This window comes from Bos javanicus, chromosome 20 (assembly GCF_032452875.1).
Source record: "Bos javanicus breed banteng chromosome 20, ARS-OSU_banteng_1.0, whole genome shotgun sequence".
NCBI lineage: Eukaryota > Metazoa > Chordata > Mammalia > Artiodactyla > Bovidae > Bos > Bos javanicus.
In genome coordinates this window covers 8,889,152-8,907,628 of record NC_083887.1, presented here as the reverse complement: position 1 = coordinate 8,907,628, position 18,477 = coordinate 8,889,152, and the positions used below count along the sequence as shown (strand labels likewise).

At 43.1% G+C, this 18,477-nt stretch overlaps 1 long non-coding RNA gene across 1 annotated transcript in view; it reads right to left on the bottom strand.

Moving 5' to 3' along the window:
- LOC133233471 (uncharacterized) overlaps window positions 1-18,477 on the bottom strand; it is a 167,733-nt gene that overhangs the window by 15,295 nt on the left and 133,961 nt on the right. Inside the window, exon 2 of the long non-coding RNA XR_009731725.1 lies at window positions 570-683. This is a non-coding gene — a long non-coding RNA (uncharacterized LOC133233471). The remainder of the gene's footprint in view (window positions 1-569; window positions 684-18,477) is intronic.

Sequence of the window (18,477 nt, the reverse complement as noted above, 5' to 3'; positions counted from 1 at the left end):
CGTAAGACAGCATCTAAAGTTAGGCTAGCGCCTCCTTCTCCCAGGGCTGCTGCAGCACACGACTCCGGGGGCATCTTTCACACAGGGACGTGTACCTATCTGATAGTCTTACAGTGTCTTGCACAGATGTCCTAGAAAACAAGCACAATACTCAGTCATAAAACAAACATAACGCAACAAAATTCTAGGGACTTTTGCTCATTGTGACGACTTTAACAGTTTTGAAATATCATATGGATTACCCTCCATTGGTCTCTGTTTGGTGCCATAAACTCACAGGTAGCCCACCCACTGAGGGATCCAGCACTGAGCAAACCTGCCAGAAGGTTAGGTGCCCCCATGAGAATGAGAGCGGGCACAACCCTGAGAAACAGAAGAGGGAGAAGAGCACCGAGATCTCCCTTCTAGAAGAGCGACTCACTGGAGGACCGCATCTGAAAGAATCTGAAATGGAAACAGGATAGATTCCAACACTTCTGCCAGCCTTGCCCAGTTGTTAAGTGATGCCACACACCATGGTCATGGGGATTCTCCACCTCTTAAATACATAATTTGCCCCCCAGACCTACCTTTGTGGGGCAGTGCTGAGTATGGCCAGGCAGGTCTCCTCCCGCTTCCCGGCAAAGCAGAAAGGTGGGCGACAGCAGGGCTCCTGTGTCAGAGGCAGGCGTGTCAGCTGGTGCCTAGCCAAGGAAACCAAAGCACACAAGTACTTAAAGCAGAGAGGATTCAATACAGGAAATAAGTTACACAGGTTTCTTGGCTGCGGTCCCAGGAGAGTCAGAGACAAGGATTCCAGTGCAAGCAGTTTCACAGAGAGGTGACCCCAGGGAATACAAGTGGAGAAGTAATGGGATGGGCAAGAGAAGGAAACCAGTTTGAAGCGGTTTCAATATTAACAAACATATTCCCAGTGTGGAGAGAGAGCCCAATCCCAGGGAACCCTGGAAGCCAGTGTAGCCTCAGGGTTAGCCCAGCCCCCATGGAGAGGGGGAGATGGGGTGTTTCTGCATCAAACTCCTGAATGAGTGTTGAGTTGTGGCTACTTCTGGGAATATTCATTCTCCAGCTCGCGCTTGTTAAAGTGGTTAGTGAGTCTCAGATGTTCCAGTAAGTAGCCTTGGGTTACTTAGAGGATAAGTGTAGGGCGCCTTAGTGTCTGCTTTGGCAGGTGATAGAAGAGTTCAGAAGTCAAAGGAAAGACAGTGAGCAAGAGCCTAAAGGGTCTACTACTTCTAGGCTGGAAAGACAACAGTGGGAAGCCAGTTTCCTGGATCCAGGGGTTAGGATCATGGCTAGCAAATGGAACCAAGAAGAGACAGATGGTCTTGCAGGAGCAGAAAAATGCAGAAGATGCAGCAACTGCCAGAGACACTGCCCAAGACAGGAGTAGGAGGAAAATAACCTTGGCTCTTCTCTTCCTCCCTTTAGTTTCTCACCGGAGATCAAACCTAGCAGGGAGCCAGCTAACAGGGGAGCTGGAAAGTGGAGTCTGCAAGGGCTGGTGCCCACCCGCTCACCCTCCACCTTCTAAAGCCCCTCACCTCCACCTGTGATACAGAGCAAAGCAGCGGAAGAGCAAGGAAAAGAATTAAATGTAAACTGGCCTAGGATGGCACTGGAGGGCATGAAATCAGTTTCCCTTACCACCTCCTCTCTGCACGCACTCCTACACTAGCAGAATGAAGAAGAGCTCCAGATAAGGATCTATCAGTCCCCAGGGACCACAGACTCCTTGGAATGTGAGTGATCAGGCCTCCGTCCTCAGTGGGTAACAAGGTAGTAACGCCAGGGTTCATGAACCACAGGATCCATTCGGGTTGACCCCAAATCCCTAAGAGTGGGCAGAGGAGCACACGGGATCTGGAGGAGGGCAGCTTCGATTTCCACTGTAGGGACTGGGGGCCTCAGAAGTGCTGAGGGAACAGTACAAAGACTGCTGTGGTAAAGATGCAGTGTTACCACAAGTCCATCCATGGTTCGGCTGCATTTTCTAAACTATATCCTGCCGCTGCTGCTGCTGCTAAGTCGCTTCAGTCGTGTCCGACTCTGTGCGACCCCATAGACTGCAGCCTACCAGGCTCCCCGTCCCTGGGATTCTCCAGGCAAGAACACTGGAGTGGGTTGCCATTTCCTTCTCCAAAGTGTGAAAGTGAAAAGTGAAAGTGAAGTCGCTCAGTCGTGTCCGACACTCAGCAACCCCATGGACTGCAGCCTTCCAGGCTCTTCTGTCCATGGGATTTTCCAGGCAGGAGTACTGGAGTGGGGTGCCATAAATATAATAACTGAATATCTGTTCTGATAGATTCAAAATGCGTGCTGGCATATTAAAACCTGAGAAGCCCTAAGACATTTCTCAAAACTTCCTTCAGTCTGCAATGCCACCCCTTCCCATTTTTCTCAATGTGGGGTACCTTTTACAATCTCAAGGGAAAAATATTCCATAGCACAAAGTTTAAGAAATACTAATGAATCCTCAGTAAGAAGAGTATTGATATGTCTAGGACAGGGACTTTATACAGTTTCTGGTAGGGTCGTGAACTAAAAAAAGTATGATAAGCAACTAAATATCAGAAAAACTGCCAGAGTGCTGAGGCCAGCCTGCACTGGCTTGTGAGAACCAGTGTTAAATTTCCTAGAATTTTAAGAGCTGGTTGATAAAAAAGCCATTATTAAAAATAAAATCATATGTGCTTATAATTAAATATGTTTTATTAAAAACAGAGGTAATAAATACTCAAAACTCATTATTGTGTAATTATTTTACTATTATCTGGTCCGTGGATGATTTATGTCCATTGTCAGTACAGAGGAAATGCTGTATAGTGGTGAGATATTGTGCTTCTCTCCCCAGCTTCCTGTTCAGTCAAGTCCCACTGGTAGCTTAAAATCAGTCAGGAGTACTTACAGAAATCAGAAAATGCTATAGTTCAAGGTTTGACTTATCATTTTATCATTTGTCTAGACTGACACAAAAGATTAAATGTTAATGTAGATTAAACTTAAAAGCTGTTGTTCTATAGACAATGCTCTATGAATAACACACACACATAAAATGAGGAAATATTCTTCCAATATGCAAAAACTATAATCTGATTCGGCAAAGGAATTGCTAACATCACTGATGAGTAAGTGAGGTTCTGACATGCACAGTACCAAAGCTGAAAGAGGCTTCAGTTTACTGGATATAATCTGTACAGGGGAAAGAAATCATTTAACAATAGATTACATATCAGAGAAATGATGATAAATTGATCGGGGAAAGAGAAGACTGGATGCAGCTCCATTTGTTAAATCATGGTTCAGTTGCAACCATAGCTTGGCTGCAGATACAAGAGCTCAGCAAAAATCGACTAAAGCATTTCATGAGAATCAATTGGTTATATGGAATTTACAGTAAGGAGTATTATATATTTTATTATTATTTGTAAATTGTGTGCTGCACATCCTTTACATCAGTAACATTTATAATAAACTTACAGACATACATATTGAATGGTTCCTTTTCCCCTAGAGAGCTGGTTGTTAAACCTTTAACAGGACACTGCAGATGAAGTACATTCATTTAAAGGTGATTCTGCCCCATAGATTATACTGTATTGAGACACTGAAGATGTCATCTAATACAGATATCTCTGGGCTTCCCAGTGGTGCTGGTGGTAAAGAGTCATCTGTCAGTGCAGGAGATGTAAGAAATGTGGGTTTGATCCCTGGGTTAGGAACATCCCCAGGATGAAGGCATGGAAACCCATTCCAGTATTCATGCCTGACAGACTATGGGTCCCCAGGGTTGCAAAGCACATGACTGAAGCAGCGTAGCATGCATGCACAGATAGCTCTACATAGTAATGTACTGTCTCTCATCCAAAGAATCACATGCCAGTGTTTCTTTCAATTCAATCCGTTAAGTATTTCTTGAGCATCTATTGTGTGCTAGAGAGGTTTCAGTAAATTATGAAGTCTTAGAATTTGAGCTTAACTTTCTCATTTTTCAATTTGAGCTAAAACAGAATATAAAGTTCATCATTTAAAGTGTACAATTCAGCGGGGTTTCTTTTAGTATATTCACAATGTTACGCAACTGTCACTCCTATCTAGTTTCAGAACATTTTTATCATCCTTCCAAAAGAATCCACCTGCAAAGCAGAAGACGCAGGAGACACGGCTTCTATCCCTGGATTGGGGAGGTCACCTGGAGAAGGAAATGGCAACCCACTCCAGTATTCTTAGCTGGAAAACCCCATGGACAGAGGAGCCTGGTGGGCTACAGTCCATGGGGTTGCAAAGAGTCCAGCACAACTGGGCACGCACTTAACTCAAAGAAATCCTGTACCAATTAAGTAGTTACTCCACATTTCTCCCTCCCCCTAGCCCCTGTCAAACACTCAACTACCTTGTCTCTCCATAGATTTGCCAGCTCTAGACGTTTCATGTAAATAAAAAATGTCATTTACCTTGAAATACTACAATATTGAGAGAGCCAGAACTACAATCAAATCACCTGTGTACGCTTGGTGCCCCTTTTACCAGCGGCCCACTCAAAGGCCAATACAAGATGCTCTTTCTTCTGTATAACTTAGGACAGGAAAGTAGTCATTGTAGGAAAAAACTTTTCAATATTGATGAAAACAAAAAGGATGAGTTTTCAGGTAAGCTGAGCTCACTATAAAATTAAATTAATCAGAATCCCCACCTTGTTTCCCTTATTAACACCTGCCATCTCGCTTCACCCTCACTGACCCAACTTCTCAAAGTTCTGCTCTGTAAATGTCAACTCTCCAATAACACACCAATAACTTTCCAATAACACTCAGGATCAACACCCCAAACAGTAAGATCATTGCTAGCACCCACATTTAAGGTACTTTTCTGAAAGCTAAGCCCTAAGTCTTTATCCTTCTTTTAGTCCTTGTTTTGTCATTCTGTTCCCAGGCTCTTATGAAAGCAGCTTCTCGGGTCTCGGGGCTTCCTCAGTGCTGATATCCATATCCTACCAGTCCCCAGACAACTACTCAAACAAAGACTAGTCACATGGTTCTCCAGTTGTAAATAACACCAAGCATTTCTCAGGGTTCAAACCCTTCCTGACTTAGGCTCCTCCTCCCTTTCCAGTTAATATCTACACTCAGTCACTCAGTTAGCGCTCAAGCCAGACCAAAAGAACTGAAATCTGTCAACATGTCCAGCGTCTTCATGCTTTAAAGACTCTTTAAAATCATAGTTAATCCAAAAAAACAAGTGTCAGTTCTGGTATTCAAATTAACACATTTCCTGCTTTCAAAGATCAAACTCACAGCTCTCATTGTAGGTGAAACTCTCATTAAACAGATTGTAACAATAGAAGCTGATAAAGAAAACAATAGATTTGCAAAGTGCATAAGTAGAGCAAAATGGGAAATTATTAACTCTCTCTAGGAGTAGTGCATAAAAAGCTTCACAGAGGATGTAATAAAGACTTTGAAGGATGAAGAGAAGTCTACTGAGTAAGCATGGAGGAAAAACAGTCCAGGCAGAAGGAAACAGCCATTGAAAAGGCAGAGTGGCAAAAACAGAAAGACATGTGAGAGCAGTTCTGGAGAGCTGGGCAGAGAGAGACAGGCTGGAGAATAACAGGAATTGGCCCTGGTCCGTGGGTGAGGGATAAAGGCCCTGTGCGCTAACTAAAGAGTGTGCACTTGGCTTTAAGCAGAGGACGTGTAGTTGGTGTTTAGCTAGCTAGCTTGGGGATCATGTTAGAAGTGGATTTGAAGTGCCCCAAAGAATGGAGTTTTCCAAATTTGCTGGCATATTGAATGCAGCACTTTCACAGCATTATCTTTTAGGATTTGAAATAGCTCACCTGGGATTCCATCACCTCCACTAGCTTTGTTCGTAGTGATGCTTTCTAAGGCCCACTTGACTTCACATTCCAGGATGTCTGGCTCTAGGTCAGTGATCACACCATTGTGATTAGCTGGGTTGTGAAGATCTTTTTTTGTACCGTTCTTCTGTGTATTCTTGCCACCTCTTCTTAATATCTTCTGCTTCTGTTAGATCCATACCATTTCTGTCCTTTATCGAGCCCATCTTTGCATGAAATGTTCCCTTGGTATCTCTAATTTTCTTGAAGAGATCTCTAGTCTTTCCCATTCTGTTGTTTTCCTATATTTCTTTGCGTTGATTGCTGAGGAAGGCTTTCTTATGTCTCCTTGCTATTCTTTGGAACTCTGCATTCAGATGCTTATATCTTTCCTTTTCTCCTTTGCTTTTCACTTCTCTTCTTTTCACAGCTATTTGTAAGGCCTCCTCAGACAGCCATTTTGCTTTTTTGCATTTCTTTTTCTTGGGGATGGTCTTGATCCCTGTCTCCTGCACAATGTCATGAACCTCCATCCATAGTTCATCAGGCACTCTGTCTATCAGATCTAGTCCCTTAAATCTATTTCTCACTTCCACTGTATATTTATAAGGGATTTGATTTAGGTCATACCTGAATGGTCTAGTGGATTTCCCTGCTGCTGCTGCTAAGTCACTTCAGTCGTGTCCGACTTTGTGTGACCCCATAGACAGCAGCCCACCAGGCTCCCCATCCCTGGGATTCTCCAGGCAAGAACACTGGAGTGGGTTGCCATTTCCTTCTCCAATGCATGAAAATGAAAAGTGAAAGTGAAGTTGCTCAGTCGTGTCCAACCCTCAGCGACCTCATGAACTGCAGCCTTCCAGGCTCCTCCGATCATGGGATTTTCCAGGCAAGAGTACTGGGGTGGGGTGCCATTGCCTTCTCCGGTGGATTTCCCTACTTTCTTTAATTTAAGTCTGAATTTGGCAATAAGGAGTTCATGATCTGAGCCACGGTCAGCTCCTGGTCTTGTTTTTGTTGACTGTATAGAGCTTCTCCATCTTTGGCTGCAAAGAATATAATCAATCTGATTTCAGTGTTGACCATCTGGGGAATGTCCATGTGTAGAGTCTTCTCTTGTGTTGTTGGAAAAGGGTGTTTGCTATGACCAGTGCATTGTCTTGACAAAACTCTATTAGCCTTTGCCCTGCTTCATTCTGTACTCCAAGGCCAAATTTGCCTGTTACTCCAGGTGTTTCTTGACTTCCTACTTTTGCATTCCAGTCCCCATAATGAAAAGGACATCTTTTTGAGGTGTTAGTTCTAAAAGGTCTTGTAGGTCTTCATAGAACTGTTCTACTTCAGCTTCTGCAGCAGAGTACATCATGAGAAATGCTGGGCTGGAAGAAGCACAAACTGGAATCAAGATTTCCAGGAGAAATATCAATAACCACAGATATGCAGATGATACCACTGTTATGGCAGAAAGTGAAGAGAAACTAAAAAGGCTCTTGATGAAAGTGAAAGAGGAGAGTGAAAAAGTTGGCTTAAAGCTCAACATTCAGAAAACTAAGCTCATGGCATCTGGTCCCATCACTTCATAGCAAATAGATGGGGAAACAGTGGAAACAGTGGCTGACTTTATTTTTGGGGGCTCCAAAATCACTGCAGATGGTGACTGCAGCCATGAAATTAAAAGACACTTACTCCTTGGAAGGAAAGTTATGACCAACCTAGATAGCATAGTAAAAAGCAGAGACATTACTTTGCCAACAAAGGTCCATCTAGTCAAGGCTATGGTTTTTCCAGTGGTCATGTATGGATGTGAGAGTTGGACTGTGAAGAAAGCTGAGTGCCGAAGAATTGATGCTTTTGAACTGTGGTGTTGGAGAAGACTCTTGAGAGTCCCTTGGACTGCAAGGAGATCCAACCAGTCCATCCTAAAGGAGATCAGTCCTGGGTGTTCATTGGAAGGACTGATGCTAAAGCTGAAACTCCAATACTTTGGCCACCTCATGCGAAGAGTTGACTCATTGGAAAAGACCCTGATGCTGTGAGGGATTGGGGGCAGGAGGAGAAGGGGACGACAGAGGATGAGATGGCTGGATGGCATCACTGACTTGATGGACATGAGTTTGAGTGAACTCCAGGAGTTGGTGATGGACAGGGAGGCCTGGTGTGCTGCGATTCACGGGGTCACAAGGAGTCAGACACGACTGAGCGACTGAATTGAACTGAAAGAATGGAGGCAAGAAGATTCATACTGCAGTCCAAGTAAGAGATGTTAGACTAGGTTAGTGAAGTCACTCAGTTGTGTCTGACTCTTTGCGACCCCATGGACTGTAGCCTACCAGGCTACTCCATCCATGGCATTTTCCAGGCAAAAGTACTGGAGTGGGTTGCCATTTCCTTCTCCAGAGGATCTTCCCAACCCAGGGATCGAACCCAGGTGTCCCAAATTGTAGGCAGACACTTTACTGTCTGAGCCACCAGGGAAGTCTAAGTAAGAGACGATGATGGGCTAAGGCAGCGGGAGATCTACTACCACTCCTCCACCTGACAAGCTCCTGGCAGAATGAACCACTGCCTCTCCTGTTACCCAGGCTTTGTACAGACCTCTCCCACAGCACTCCCCTTAAGGAAGTTCTCTGTAATGCATCATCTTCAGTCCACCTCCAAACCACAGCTCTGAGAAGGCAGCACCCAGACACCCTGTATCCCCAGCATTCACTATCCTCTCACTTCCTACAGGGCTTCTCAAACTTTCATTAAGGTGCAGAATTGGGTCAGTAGGTTCTTGCGTGGAGGTGAGTATTTGCATATCTAGTGAGCTCCCAGCTGCGTGCCAGCAAGGGCTTAGCACGCAGACTTGTTGACTGAACAAGAACTGTTCCTGGAACCTAGACTTACAGAGCACATCCCTGCCCTGCTTCCTGGCCTTTGAAAAAGGGCTTCACGCCACATGCCACTGGATCCTCAGACAAGGGAGAAATATTCTGGTGAAACTTCTCTCTAACCAAACCCCTTATCTTTACTAGAAATGCACTCCATTGTTGAGTCAGAATGGCGGGAAAGCCCAGATCCTTTGGATGGACACAAGTAACAGGGGAAAGAACCAATTGGCCCTCAATATACTAATGAACGTCCTTGGTCGGCAGAGGGCTCTTGAATAATTGATGAAGGGGACTGTTCGGTGTTTGCTGTGGCTCTGGCTGACATTGCTCATTATGGGCGATGATTCACTCTCTTCTACGGAACAAATTGTTCCAAGGTCTCACTCCATTTCCCTTGTCTTTTTTAAAAAAATATAAAGCATGCACCTGTGGAATCCAAATGCATGCAATTGTGTCTAGAATATAAATAAGAGAATTAATTCATGTCCTACAGCCCATAATAGAAGAGCCTCAGAGGACTCTGCCAGGGGGCTGAACTTTAGGAAAGACTTCTTCTCTCAGAGAAGAGGAAAGATATAGATGTGTCATATTTCTGCTGGCTGCAAAGATTTCAAGAGCAGCATGAATTGAAATGAGGCCATTTTCCCCAAGAACTCTTGTTATTTACTAGGTTTGGCAAGGGGACAATTAATATTCAAATTGTATGCCTATATTTTAGATCGTGCATCTGGAAGCTAATTCAGTGTGTCCAGTTCTTATTGGCCAAGTGTCTCTTAATGCTTAGGGTTGCCTTGTAAATTGGGACAGGGAACAGTTCAATATTGCTCTCAAAGACTGATGGTTTAGCAAGCACATATCAAGGTGCTATGTCTCCCCTATATCCCTTCTCTGTCCCCCAAGTTTGGAAATTTCTATTTTATCTTTCCAGTTTACCATTTTGATGAAAATATGCCAATCTGTTTTGTAAAATTAAGTAAAACAACAATTTCACCAGATACGCTTCTGTGGTGATTCACATGTGTGCAGATTCAGCCCTGGTGAAACCCTTAACCAGAGAAGAAGGTAATGGCCTGGTACCCTGGGGTACATGGTCTCTTCTTTATACAACCAGAAAGACTTGAAAACTGAGAGGGTCAGGCGGTTCAGCAAAGCCTGACTGTGCTGTGGTCCAAGCATAAGCCCTGGAAAACATCATCCACCCCTTTCTCGTCCCAAATCCTGCTCAAATGTGCAGATGTTAATATGGCTCAACCCAGTCCCCAGAGTGTAATCTGAATCGGGTTGGGCTCAAAAGCTGGACCCAGCTGTGGCTCTCTCCTGATCGTCATGGCCTTGAACTGACCTGGGCTCTGGGACACTATACAAGAGACAGATGTCCCTGCCAAACTGGAACAAACCAACCCCAAGAATCCCAGAGACCCAGAATGACCAAAACTTGGTGGAGCTGGATCGCCAGAGGAAAAAAAGCAGGCTTCTTTACTTTGATTCTGGCCACATTCTTAGGATATAATGAGTCAGTGGCCCTTTGAAGGTAGAAGATCTTTGCTTTAGAACCTTTGTCCCACTACTTTCCTATGAGATTTACAGTAGTTGACTACACATAGAAGCTAGAGACACAGTGGAAAGGCAGAGATCCTCAGTCTGTTCTCTCTCATTCTTTGGCCTCGCCATCATTTACTGTCTATTGATGACATTTGGACTGGCTGGAAAGCTCCATGAAGTTCATTTGGAAGAAGCAGTGTCTGCACAGCATTCCTTTGTCTTATGACCAATTCTAAAGCAACTGAGGATGTTGGTCCAGATTCTCACACCCTCAGTTTATCTGGGGAGCTCCTGCATTCAGCCTCCAGGGCATCTGCTTGGACATTTCAGGCCTCATCCCTAACCTAGCCTCTGGCTTCTAATTTCTTTTTGATGAGACCTTAAGAGGTCTGCTCTTCCTTCACTCCCATCTCCATTGTGGTTTTCAAGCCCAGGTTCCCTTTAACATCCAGAGGTATCCTGTGTACCACAGAGATGGCGTGGACAAGAACAAGATGAGAGCACATTCTGGGGAAGGAGGCCATGCCAGACAATGCTGCCGCCTGCTCCTCTGCAGTCCCCTCTCAGCAGCAAGGCCTGCTGCTGCTGAGGAGCCTTCCTCAGACTGAGCACTTCTGGGGACTCAGAAAAGTGGATTCCAGATGCCAGTGTTGGGTAGAACCTACAACCTACAGGTCAGGAAGTCCCCATCTACCTGATACTTGACTCCCACTTTCACTATCCTTCCCTATAGCCATGTAGGAGGTTCCTGAATAGCTTGTATTAGACTGGATATTCTGAGAAGCAAATGTCAAGCAAGGATTAAAGCCATAAGGATTTTTATTAGTGGAGGTGCCTGAATGAAAAAAAATACGTCGGGAACCAGAGAAAGCTAGGAGAATACCAACAAAATGCAATTCTGACCCTAAATAACAGACAAAAGAAGTAGATTGGGTGAAAGCATCCTAGACTGCCATGCGATTCAAGAAGTTTCAGCAAAACCTTTGGGAGGTTCTTGGCCCCAAAGTCAGCTGGCAAAGTAGTCCCATATTTCCCTGGACTGAGTCTGCTTTAGCGCCCCCGCCACAGGTGATCACTGGCAGGGAGCAGCCTATGGGAGGCACCCCCTCAGTGCAGACACAGTGGTGGTGTCTGTTCTTCCCACCAGGTCTCTGTGAGCTCAGCAATTTAAACTACCCTGTCTCAGCCTAGCACACCCACAGAACAGGAGAGAAAGGACAACCAGACATCTGAGTGGAGCCAGGCCAGAACAGAAAGAAGCCACACCTGGAAAGCAGGAAGAAGCAGAAACTCAAACCTGCCTCCTGTGGGCACCTGGGACAGCCATTTGACCAGTGCTCCCGACTGAAGCGACTTAGCAGCAGCAGCAGCAGCGGCGGCAAGGCTCCAGCTAGTCCTAGATGAAAGGAGAGGGCTATGTGCTGTGTCTGTAGCATTTTATTTTAACCTAAAACTGTAGCTCTATTGATATTAAAAACCCAATCAATATAAGCACTCAGAAATTCTTCCCCGACAGCAAGGAGATCAAACCAGTCAATCATCTACTTCTGGTTCATTGACTACACTAAAGCCTTTGACTGTGTGGATCACAACAAACAGTGGAAAATTCTTTGAGAAATAGGAATACCAGACCACCTTACCTGCCTCCTGAGAAATTTGTATGCAGGTCAAGAAGCAACAATTAGAACCGGACATGGAACAATGGGCTGGCTCCAAATCGGGAAAGGATGTCAAGGCTGTATACTGTCATCTTGCTTATTTAATTTAATGCAGAGTACATCATGAGACATGCCGGGCTGGATGAAGCACAAGCTAGAATCAAGATTGCAGGGAGAAATATCGATAAACTCGAATATGCAGATGATACCACCTTCATGGCAGAAAGTGAAGAGGAACTAAAGAGCCTCTTGATGGAAGAGAAAGAGTGAAAAAGATGGAGGAGAGTGAAAAAGCTGGCTTAAAACTCAACATTCAAAAAACTAAGACCATGACATCCGGTCCCATCATTTCATGGCAAATAGATGAGGAAACAATGGAAACAGTGACAGACTTTATTTTCTTGGGCCTTAAAATCACTGCAGATGGTGACCGCAGCCATGAAATTAAAAGATGCTTTCTCCCTGGAAGTAAAGCTAAATCTAGGACAGCATATTAAAAAGCAGGGACATTACTTTGCTGTCAAGTCTGTCTAGTCAAAGCTATGGTTTTTCCAGTAGTCATGTACGGATGTGACAGTTGGACCATAAAGAAGGCTGAGCACCGAAGAATTGATGCTTTTGAACTGTGGTGTTGGGGAAGACTCTTGAGAGTCCCTTGGACTGCAAGGAGATCAAAGCAGTCAATCCTAAAGGAAATGAGTCCTGAATGTTCATTGGAAGGACTGATGCTGAAGCTGAAGTTCCAATACTTTGGCCACCTGATGCGAAGAACTGACCCATTAGAAAAGACCCTGATGCAGGGAAAGATCGAAGGCAGGAGGAGAAGGGGACAACAGAGGAGGAGATGGTTGGATGGCATCACCAACTCAATGGACATGAGTTTGAGCAAACTCCAGGAGATAGTGAAGGCCAGGGTAGCCTGGCATGCTGCAGTCCATGGGATCACAAAGTCAGACATGACTTAGCAACTGAACAACAACAACATTTTTCCCTGAAATCTATTCCCAGTTTTAACTAACTCCAAGTAATACATTTAAATAAATGTTGATCAAAATTTAGGGAGGTGGCTTCCCACCAGGAACAGATGATTTGAAGTGCCCACTGGTTCAATGTCCCATTGTTTCCCTTTTTATTGGTAAAAACAGGAACAGTTCTAAGACAGTTGGAAATGACTGTTTTGGAAAGCCCCAAGGAAATGACTTAAAAATACCACATAAATGGTATAAAAGTGTCATAGAAGTTCTTAGTGACAATGTACAGCATCATGGCCACCAAACTCCTCAGTTTATCTGGGAAGTGCCTGCATTCAGCCCTGGGGCCTCTGCTTGGATAGAACAGGCCTTCATCCCTACCCTCTGGCATCTAACGTCTTTATGGTGAGACTAGGGTGTTGCCACGGAAAACACTCCCAGCTGGTGGATCAAAGTCAGGCTGCTTTGAGGTTTGAGTCTGGCTGGTACATATGACCTCATGGCCAGGCTTTGTTGTGGCCATATTCTGAGATTCACAACACACATACGCACATACACACATCAAGAAAAGAGAAGTCAAATGGGGGAACGCTGTACGATGATATTCCATGATTTTTTTTTCCCACCCAATTCTCATTTTGGAAAATGTGAGATCTGAAATTTAGAAACACTTAAGAATCATAGAATCTTCTGCTTCTCTTACATCCTATGTGCCGTGTGTCCTTCTTTACATTGAGCAACTAGAGGAAGAAAATAAGAGGAGTTTTAAAGAAAGAAAACCGTTCTATTCCAGTAATGGATCAAAGATCTGTACAAGGACATAGAAAATAGATTTATAAGAAAACAATGATTTTTAAATAGTGTCTTTTGCAACAACATGGATAAAGTTCAAAAATATTAAGTTGAGCAAAAGAAGCCCTAAAGAAACAAAAGAATATTCTCTATAGCTTCATTTATATGAAGTTAAAAACTAATTTTTGGCAATAAAAGGCAGAATTGTGGGTTTTCTAGGGAAAAGCAAGTAATAGATTAACTGGAAGGGACTATGAGGGCATCTCCTGGATAAAGAAAAGTTCTGCATTTTGATGTGGGTGCTGGTTACACTGTTGAATACATTCGGCAGTGGGCTAAGTCTGGTTCTCCCTGGTGGGTTTCCCTGGTGGCTCAGATGGTAAAGAATTTGCCTGCAATGCTGGAGACCTGGGTTCGATCCCTGAGTCTGGAATATCCCCTGGAGAAGGAAACAGCAACCCACTCCGGTATTCTTGCCTGGAGAATTCCATGGGCAGAGGACCCTGGAAGTCCATGGGGTCTCAAAGAGTCAGACACGACTGAGCTACTAACACACACACGTCTGTTTCTCACACTCCTGAGAGACAATTCTTAAATAATCAGGGTGATTTTGAGAGCTGGTTGTTAAACCATTGCTAGCTTGAAATCAGTCATGATGGGATTATTTAAACCAGGAAAATCAACAAATCTTACCAATCGGGCTTTAGCTTTTTTTCTAGAGAGCCAGTTTACCAGCACATCTCTGAATACATTTGTCAAACTTCATCAACACAAGATTCAGAAAGTTTCCTATAGTTCTAGCAGTGATAAAGGTGGAGGATAAAATAGTGTCTTCAATTACTGATCTAGCTCAGTGATTCATCCTTGACTTCATGCCCTCATATGTCTTGGCAAGTCCTCATGAGTTCTGTTTTCCAAAACTGAGGGTCACCATAATTATAGCAAATAGTTGATTTGACATTGGGTACTCTGGAAGCTGATGCACTTATTTAGTTCCCATATCACCACTTTCAATATATTTATCCTGTTTCACCTCAGCTCATAAAATGCACATACACATGCACAACATATTGGTACACCCACTTTTTGAAACATTTAATATGTAAAAATCTCAGCATGCAAAACAGAGCAAATATTATATAACTGAATATTAACTTAGTTCACAAAGTGTTCTCATTAATTGGGTAAATCCCCCATGATTTTCATGTCTTATTTTCCTTATCTTTTTTTGTGGGGGATTTTTTAACCATAGAAAGGGCATGATTATTGTGTTGAATTCAAACAGTACAAAAAGTTGAAAGAAAATGCCTTTCCCCACACTCCATCCTGACTGCTACTCTCTAAAAGTAGTCATGGTTAAATGTTAGGACTTAACTGTCCAATTTAGTCAAGTCAAAGCTATGGTTTTTCCAGGAGTCATGTATGGATGTGACATTTGGACCATAAAGAAAGCTGAGCGCTGAAGAATTTATGCTTTTGAACTGGGGTATTGGAGTAGACTCTTGAGAATCCCTTGGACTACAAGGAGATCCAACCAGTCCATCCTAAAGGAAATCAATCCTGAATATTCATTGGAAGTACTGATGCTGAAGCTGAAACTCCAATACTTTGGCCACCTCATGCGAAGAACTGACTCACTGGAAAAGACCCTGATGCTGGGAAAGATGGAAGGTGGGAGGAGAAGGGGACGACAGAGTATGAGATAGTTGGATGGCATCACCAACTCAATGGACATGTGTTTGAGTAAACTCCAGGAACTGATGATGGACAGGGAAGCCTGGCGTGCTGCAGGCCATGGGGTCACAAAGAATCAGACACGACTGAGCGAGTGAACTGAACTATCCAATATTTTTCTATACCTACATTATACACAAATCAAAATTTGTAAATATATATACACAAATACTTTTTAAGAGTAGAAAATGGGATTATCCATAATGTCACTCAACTTGGTCTGTTTACTAATATTCCATGGTCCGTTTTCCATCTCAGTGTTTCAGATTAGCTCTACCTCATGCTTTTTAAAAGCTTCATAAGATATGTATCCTATTTCTAAGCATTTAGGCTTTTTCCAAACTGTAAACATTACAAGATACTACGGTGAACATCCTTGTATTAGATTGACTCATTTAAATTGCTGTTTTTGTGTATCAAAATTGTTGATCACAGTAATTTCATATGATTCACGTTATACATTTATATTTTTATAGATTCACTTCTTGAAGTGGGATTGATGAGTCAGAGTATATGTGCATTTTAAAATTTTGCAGCTACTACCACACTGCTCACCTAAAAGGTTATGCCAATTTATATGCTCATTTTCTCATGCCCTTGACAACAATAAAAGTTTTTAATCTTTTTCATTTTTGCTAGAAAATTACACCTCAGTATTTTGATTTGCTTTTCTTCCATGATTATTGAGGAGGCTGAACATCTTTTTGTAGGCATCTTGCTCCCACAGTATTTAAATATCATTTGATTCTCCTACAACTCTCCAGACACACTTCTATTTTAAAAAAAGAAAATCAAACCTGTTTTTAAAAGAATTTAAAAGCATGTGCCTCATTAAAATAACCTCTTTTAGGAAGCCAGAATGGATTATTTTTCTGCCTTCAATTTTCCATTTGTTTCTGTTACGGACACACAAACACGCATTGTTGTTACTCAGAGTGGACTGCCTTGACCTCAGTCTTTGTTTTCTGAATCTGAATCACTTGGAGAGTCCAGTGGGCTTTGGCTCTGAGAAGCAGACTGTAGGCTCTCAGCAAGGTGGGGTTGGCTCTGGAGCCGTGTGGCCTGCCAGCCAGCAGGGGGCCTCTACAGCTCTGAAAGACCTCCCGGCCAGAGCTCCATTTTCTCACTCCTAAATAAACTTCATCTCTCTACAATGCTAGGCAATCTCTGGCTTCTGCTTAGGCAGACTAATTTACTGAATTAAAGTCGTTTGGCTTCCACCATGGCAATTAGTATGCAAATTACCGGTATATTACCTGCTGAGTCATAAATTACATTGACAAACTTAATATTCACAGATTCAGCTTACCAGTGTGGGTAATTTTTCTATTTTTTCAGTAGTTATAGACCAAGGCGATTCACCACCTTATTGAACCGTTACACATTAAATCAACAGTTGAAAAATTAAGCCTTTTTCAAAGCATTTTGTTATACATTTATTTCTTGCATCAAGCAGTAAAGTAGAACATTAAATATGCAATGTGTCTAAGAGTACTAAATGGCTGGTGAATACATTTAAGCCTAAAACTGTTCTTTTTAACTTTAAAAAAAGAGACACAACAAAGGAAAATCTATACCATTATATAATCTATTGACTCTCCTTCACCATCTTTAGAAGCAAATATTTCCCAGTTCGGGGTCCTGTAATTGTAAAGAACCATTAATCCTCAGTATGTGGTTCAAGCTAATGCTGCTCACAACCAGAAAAGGGCTGGTCACTAGGATTCAAGCTTTACAAATTGTCACCAGGGTATTTAGGTATGGCATAGCATCAGAACTTTGGTCATTAACTCATTAAATTTATTATATTCACTTTTCTTTTTTTTTCTTCTGTCTAAATAAGGTATTGAGCCTTAAGATTGGGAAAGGGTTAGAGCGAGTCCAAGAAGGGGTGTTCAGGTCAAGTCCAAGCATGCCAGAGCAGTCCCTCCTTCATTCAGCCAGGAAACAAACTGAGCCTGCATTCTGTGCCAGGCCAGTGGGATGAATCCTTAAAGGGATTTAGGGATTGTTTACGGTCAAAGTCCCTTAGCTCTGTACCTGCTGATGGAACACCACTAGTCACTGAAGAGTCGTGGGAACCCTCCTGGCAGCAAACTCCTTCCCCCAATTCCTCTCTGCACGAACAGAGTAAAACTACCTTTCCTTAAGATTCTAACCTTGCTACTAAGGCTAAGGACATATATGGTATGAATCGATTAAGCAAGGAAATCTAAAAAAGGCTACTAGAGTTGCATAGCAGGAATATACCGAGAGAGCCATTGTGTGGGGAGGATTATCCCAAATTGTAAATAAATCATGTGGCTGATATCTTATATTTAGTGCTTAATTTTTAAAAGAATTTGGTTTGCACATAGAATATTTTCTTTTAAATCAAATGAAAATGTCCCCTATGGAGATGGTGTGATGAGTACTCTTAAATGTCAACTTGACTGGGTCACAGGATACTCAGGTAGCTGGTTAAACATAATTTCTGGGTGTGCCGGTGAGGGTGTTTTCAGAAGAGATTAGTAATTTAATTGGTGGACTGAGTAAAGCAGACGGCCCTCCCCACTGTGGGTGATATCATCCAATCCATCGAGAGCATAAACAGACCAAAAGGAGAAGGAAGGAGGAATTCACTCTCTGCCTACTGCTGAGCTGGGGCATCGATCTTCTGACTGGAACATCCCTGGTTCTCAGGATTTTAGACCCAGACTGAACCCTCCTCCATTCACTTTACGGCTCTCAAGCCTTCAAACCGCAATATTAGCTCTGCCGGGTCTCCAGCCTACAAATGGAAATAAGTGGGAAAGACCCTCCTGTGTGAGACGGGAGAAGTGAGGAGAATGATATAAGCAAAATAAAGATACAAATACATACATTTAACAATTTCCTTTGCCACAATCAGTCAAAACCTACAGAGCATGGAAAGAGATATAAAAAGGACAGGCTTACACCAACTGCAAATCGTACCATCCCTGCGCACAGACTGGAGGCTGAGGGCATTTGGGCGGTCACCACATCAAATCCCACCGTCAGCTGTGGTTTGTGGCCTGGCTTTACCTGAAGGTGAGAGGTAGGGTACT